The sequence below is a fragment of the Tamandua tetradactyla genome, chromosome 19 (assembly GCF_023851605.1).
Source record: "Tamandua tetradactyla isolate mTamTet1 chromosome 19, mTamTet1.pri, whole genome shotgun sequence".
Taxonomy (NCBI): Eukaryota; Metazoa; Chordata; class Mammalia; order Pilosa; family Myrmecophagidae; genus Tamandua; species Tamandua tetradactyla.
The window spans coordinates 52,418,277-52,424,676 of record NC_135345.1 but is presented as its reverse complement, the minus strand read 5'-3'; the positions used below and the strand labels follow the sequence as shown (position 1 = coordinate 52,424,676).

The window sequence follows — 6,400 nt, the reverse complement described above, 5'->3', positions numbered from 1 at the left end:
TAGTCTAACTGAATATTTGTTTCAAATTTCAATATTATTTAGACATCTGTCTAAATATTGAATCAGAAGAAAGCATTAATTTAGCCATAATAAAATTCTTTTGAGTATAAAATTTGTTTTGTTTTGTTGTGTAACTCTACTTTTTACTTCTAGGAGGTAAATGCATAAAATGTAATCATAAATCCATGGGTTTGGACTCAAAATATAGCAACATATAATTTGTGATAAGAACTGTATATAGGTAGGGGAGTGAGAGGTATAAGACTACAGTTTTATATACTTTTTTTTATTTTTTAAAATCCTTATATATTTATTTTTAAACAAATAACATTTTTATCATCAAAATTGACTTTTTCTTCTTTTTTATGAAAAATAATATGCATACAAAAAAGCAATAAATTTCAAAGCGCATCACAACAATTAGTTGTAGAGCAGATTTCAGAGTTTGGTATAGGTTACAATTCCACAATTTTAGGTTTCTACTTTAGCAGCTCTAAGATACTGGAGACTAAAAGAAATATCAATATAATGATTCAGCAATCATATTCATTTGTTAAACTCTACCTTCTCTGTACAACTCCACCATCACCTTTGATCTTTGATCTTTGGGAGAAAGATCAAATACTCTTTAGGAGTATTTGGGCCAGAGGTCCATTCTAACTTTTTTATATTGGAAGCAGCTGTTGATAATATGGGACATCCCACAAATTATATGTTGCTGCATAATATGGAACAAGGGGATGAAACTGGTTGATGTTTGAGTATAAAATTTTAACACTAGAAAATCTATATGCTACAAATTTCACTACTATCTCACAAGAAGAAAACCCTCAAGCAAAAACTTCCATTATCTGCAAACACCAAGTTATGGTCTCAAACATTTCATCATCTTGGAGACACTTTTCTCATATGCTGGACCAAGGAGATTATACTGAATGGCAAAAGGAAAACTATATCCGGAAACCAGGGTGTTTGGCTTTTTGTAGCATTTCTGACTTCACTAAAGACTCTCACTGAGGTTTGTCCGCTGGGGTGGGAGGAAATTGGAATAATTCTATATGAATCGATTGTAAAACTCAAGTTCTGTTCCTGGAGCCAAAATTGAGGGAAGAATACTCAGAAAGAAAAGATATAGGCATTGCTTCTCAGTCTTTTGGCTAAGATCAAGTGTAGTATCTGTTCTTATCAGTTTAATATCTGATACGTCCTTTATCCGAGGACAATATATTAAATGGATTTTTGGAATTAGGAGATGGAATAGGAGCTTGCTCTGTCCACTCCACGCATCGATCTGGTATTGCAGTACTTCCAGGAACGGTGCACCCCCCTCGGGGAGAAAATAAATGTATAAAAAGCTAAAAAAAAAAAAAGAAAAAAGAAAAGAAAAGATGCAGGCAACCCAGGGCAGAACAGGAAAGGCTAGAGGAGCCTACACCTTGAATGCACAACAGTCAAACCCAGCAGGTGTTCAGAAAAGCAAAAATATTTCTGTCCTCCTCTAAGAGGGTTTGCATTGTTTTCTTAGGAAGGAAGCCATCAATTAGCAAGTGTTCTCTCTCTTTCTTCCTAGGCTGTCCCTCAATAAAGGTCAAATTTCCAGCTGTAGAGCCCTAGGTCTGTGATCTAAGGGACTCCTTCTCTACCGCGGTGTTGCCACATATACTTTACTTACTATGGCCTTTACCATTCAGCCATGTTGACTCCCTTTTGCATTCGATTTCTGTTTTCTCTCAATTCTGGTTCCCGAGGTGGCCTTTGGTTGGAAGCCTCCCATTTCAGTAGCTGAAGAAAACACGCTCAAGAGGTGTAAGGAAATAATATTGTTAAAAGAATCTTCTTTTTCCTTCCACCACAGGCTAGTACTAAGCCAGACAAAGAATTTTGTTCTTTTTATCACTTCACTTTGGGTCAAAGTATCTCCAACATGGCAGAAGGGAGGCAGTCAAGTGGGCTTTGTGTGGCCAAGAACAGAGGAAACATTCTAAATCAGCATACCACCAGCTCTCACTTTCAATATTTCAACCAGACTTTCTGCCCCTTTCCCTCTCTACCCACCCATTCAAATGGAAAACACTTCAGATTTCACAGAGCCCCAAGCATCTGAGAAATATCAGGACCTGAGGAAGTGGTAAATTATGCAGATGCTGTTGATAAACTGGGTCTCTAAAACCAGCTGTCCGTAGCCATGCCAAAGGCTTGATTAAAATGAATGGTCAGAGCTGTTAAAGCCAGGAAGGACATGGAGACAATCAAGTACAGACTTCTTGCTTACAGATGAGGAAAAGATGCTGGGGAAGCTAAAGGTCTGTCCAGGGTCATCAGCCTGAACCCAGCCTCCTGACTGGTGGTCCAGTGCTGTTTCCATGACCCACATAGAAAAACCACTGCAGTTCCAATGGCATTTGCAGCCATAAGCAACTGTCCATCCATAGGATGGGATTCTATGGAAGGATTGCTGTACATTCCCTTGAGCCAAAGCCAGAAAGGGAGATGTTACAGACACAAAGACACACATCTTGATACCAGTGCCTTTTCATTCCTCAAGTCAGAAAGCAAACCTTTAAGCTGCTGGGTTTCTAATAAACTGTAATGCTTCATAAAACATCAAACCATACCCCATACATTTGTCTGAGACAGTAAAAACTTTAAGCCAATCCAAAGTTAACTTTCCAAAGATTTCCATTTTGATTGCTCAGAAATATTTTCAGGTTTTGAAAATTACAGATGGTTTAATAAACACCTCTTGCTGTTTGTCATTTGACTTTTATGACTCCTAGATAAGGCTTGTCAAAAGAAAGATTTAGGCAAAGGAAAAATTATAACCTTTTGACTAAAAGACTAGATTTGAATGTTTTCTTTGGCTCACATATTTGGCTTCAGGAAGAATTTTCCCCTAATTTGACCTCAGAATTGATGGTATTACCATTTTTTGAATGTGTCAGATCTCTCTCTCTCTGTTTTGTTTTGCTTTTTAAACAGTTGTCAACAAACTAATAAATGTATTGGGGTAAGACATAGGACTGGCTGAGAGAGATTGAAGTGCACAGAGTATCCCATTTCTTGAGCCCCAACCTGACCAGCGATGATCAACTCACTCTCCATACATTAGTAGCAGTCATCCAGCATTGGCTGTTAGCTGAATCTCTCCTCCCTACTTGAAACTAAAAATCCATCTGTCCCTTAACTCCTAAGGAAAAAAATGACTCTGCTGCAATTGAATAAGGGGTGCTCCTGTGTCACCCACAGCTGTAGGTGATCTTTCCAGTTCATAACACTATTCTCTGCTGGTGACCCTCTCTCAGACAGGAAAGGTCATCTGCCACCAAGGAAATGAGCTGTCATCCACCCCAGGGGAAGGATTTTCCCTCTTGCTCCTTGTATTACAAATATAGCTTGGATGTATAGATTGGCAAGAGAAGTGGTTGAGGGCAGGTTAATGGGGAGGGGTGCAATTTGGTGGTCCATGGTATTACCTCAGCTACCCTCACTCTCTGGTAGAAGTTCTGTCCTGCTCCAGAGAGCTGGTACTGATGGTGCCATGGATTCACTTGACTTTCAGTTGTAGCACCCTCCTTTATAAAACCAGTTTTTGAGGGTCAGAACCTCAAGGTGTCTCTAAGAAGGCCCTCCTCTCTGATGGTTCATAGCTTGTGTGATGAGGAACTAGGGAGCTAGGATGTTCTGTCTTCCTGTGTTCTCCTACCTGCCCCAGTTCTATATTCTTATCTTTCCATCCTCACCACCCTTAGCTCTTCAGTATGTCCCTGTTGGAGAAGCAAATACTAAATCAATCAATGAACAACTGGAAGGGAAGGCAGATGGGCATAATCTAACGGTCATCATAATTTATCTTTTTTTTCTCTCAAACACTTCAACTTTGAATGTGAGTTTATTGCTTAGTAATCTATAAGTTCTTTTTGACATCCTCTAAACCCATAATGTATAGTCCACTATATTCCCAATTTCATGTCTTTAAATATAAACGAAAGTGTGGACACTTCCCCATCAATCAGAGGATAAAATTCTTAAATTTTGTGGGTTTTTTCCCAGCACTTTATAGTTGCCTTGTACTATAGTCATAATTTATCTTTATTTTTACTTTGTAGAAAGGAATATATTGTGATGTTTGTATCAGTAGACATAGAACAAATAGAACTATCACCATTTATATAACTGATTTTATGTATGATCATGTTTCATTTAACAGATGCAATATTTTTCGCTCTAGCACACTGAGGAAGGTACAGTATAAAAGAGGGGAGGGAAATACACCCAAGAGCCTTCAATTTTGCACACACACACACCCCAAGCACACTGACATTCCATACATGTGTCTCCATGAGGAATGTGGGAAATGCAGCTGACAGAGGGCTTCCTTAGCAGCCAGCTCTCCTGCCTTCCCAGAAGTTGCCGCTCAGTTACTCCTTCTCTCTGCCCCAGTAGCCAATTGATCTCTCATGTTCTTAGCAACGTTGTAAACATCTGGTGACCTTCTCTTCTACCCTACCCAAGTTAAATCCCACACTCCTCTCCTCAAAATCTGTGTCTCAGCAGACTTAAAGTTACTTTCAGAATTCAGACTCAAGTTATTTGGAGCTCTGCTCTGAGAAGACACCAAAGAGACCCGAGTCTCACTAGATAATTCACTCCATGGAAGTGAACTGGGTAGTTAACCGAATTTTCCCCTCCACTTGTGTTTACCCAGAAGCAATTTCTTTCCTTTCAGTAGCACAGATGGTCCATGTCTGCAGAACATGTTGAATACACCAATTGCTTCTTCCAAAATGTGGACGCAATTCTTATCTCAAGATGAGCAGGTTCAGTAACCTCTGATTGAGACTTCTAAATCTTCCACAAAGAGGAGAAAGGAAAAGAACTCCAACAGGACAGCTGAGCTCTGAACAGGAGATTTCCCCATTCTTATCACTGGAACAGAACAGACCTAGCCAAGAGAGCACATTGCAAAAAAGGGGTAAGCCTAGCAGAGGGGAATTGAAGCTAACAGAAAGCAAATGTCTACTTTGGCAGTGTCCACATCTGACATCAGTTTATTTTCCTCTCTATTGTTAAAGAAATAAAGGTTATAACAGGACAGCTTTGTGGAACACGCTAAAAACAAAAACGTTCGGTTTGACTTTGACCATTTGTGCTTCATAAGATAAGCAACATATGGCAGCAACTTTGGCCTGTGACTGCAGTAAATTATCAATTTAAATTTCTTTTCCACAACAACGTATCTGCTAGAGAAGAAAATGCCAAAGGACTAAAACAAAAAAGAATTATTCCAGTAAAGTCACAAAAATATGTTTGAATTTATATATTGTAATGAACTATTTTATTTATAACCCTGACATCCCCAAATCTCCTAAGATTCTGGAGTCATCTTTTAACATTCAAATGAAATGGCTGAACTCCTAACTCCATGTGCTGTGGGAACCTACAGAAACTACTGGGGGGTGGGGAGGGGGGAGAGCTCTCATTTTCTTGACCAGTCCAACCTCCAGCCTTCTTAATGAATATCATGCTTAGCTCTTTCAGATGCCACCCTCTCTCACTGGCTCACTTTATGCCACACTGAACACTTCCCAATCCTTCTTTCCCTCAAGGAATCACCAAACCAGGGTTATTGTCCATCACTTTGGGGAAACAAAGGAGAATTGCAACACAACACTGTAAAAGACAACAATTAAAACTATGTTATTAGATGTTCCTTAGTCATTCTTTGTATAGAGACTTTTTCTCTGTTCTTGTTCTCTCTCTTAGATCCCAGCTCGCCACCAATTTCTAAGCTTTTCCCACCCTCCTGAGACCCTTCTCCTTCCAACTCTTGCTCCTAGGCTCAAATCTTCTAGTGTTCAATTTTTTTTATATACAGCCATTAACTCTGTACTTCTGCACACATGTGCACATGTGTGCACTAAACTATTCTTGGGATCTAACTTTATTTATCAAAATACCACCACTTATTGTGCATAGCAAAGGCTCTTCTACTTCTTTTAATTGCATGAAGCCCCCAGGGAAGCTTCCAATTTCCAGGATTTCTGCTACCATGATTGCATGCTTTTATAAGTTAGAATGCTGTGGGCACAAGCACAGAAGCTCTCATCTCCAACTCCGTAGCTCAGGCTGACACAGATACAGGACAATCAGGTTTCCTTTGCTCTTAATGCCTTTAGCTGTGCCCTGTGTCCATTTTTCCCTAGGCTGACTTCCCTCACAGTCACAAGCCAGATGCCAAAAGCATTGGGACAATATGTTTCTCCTTCCTATCCAACAAGTCAGAGCGAAGCCATCTTCTCCAACCGCAGAAGAAAATTCCTTCCTTTCACTCAAATCGCATGAATTTAGGTTTAACTGATCACCCAATAACCAATATTGGTAAAGGCAGGCATTGATTGCC

At 39.5% G+C, this 6,400-nt stretch overlaps 1 non-coding gene across 1 annotated transcript; it reads left to right on the top strand.

Moving 5' to 3' along the window:
• Positions 1 to 1,137: 1,137 nt before the first annotated feature.
• Positions 1,138 to 1,328, top strand: LOC143663766 (U2 spliceosomal RNA). The gene has a single exon (XR_013166151.1). It is a non-coding gene; the product is annotated as a U2 spliceosomal RNA (small nuclear RNA).
• Positions 1,329 to 6,400: the final 5,072 nt, after the last annotated feature.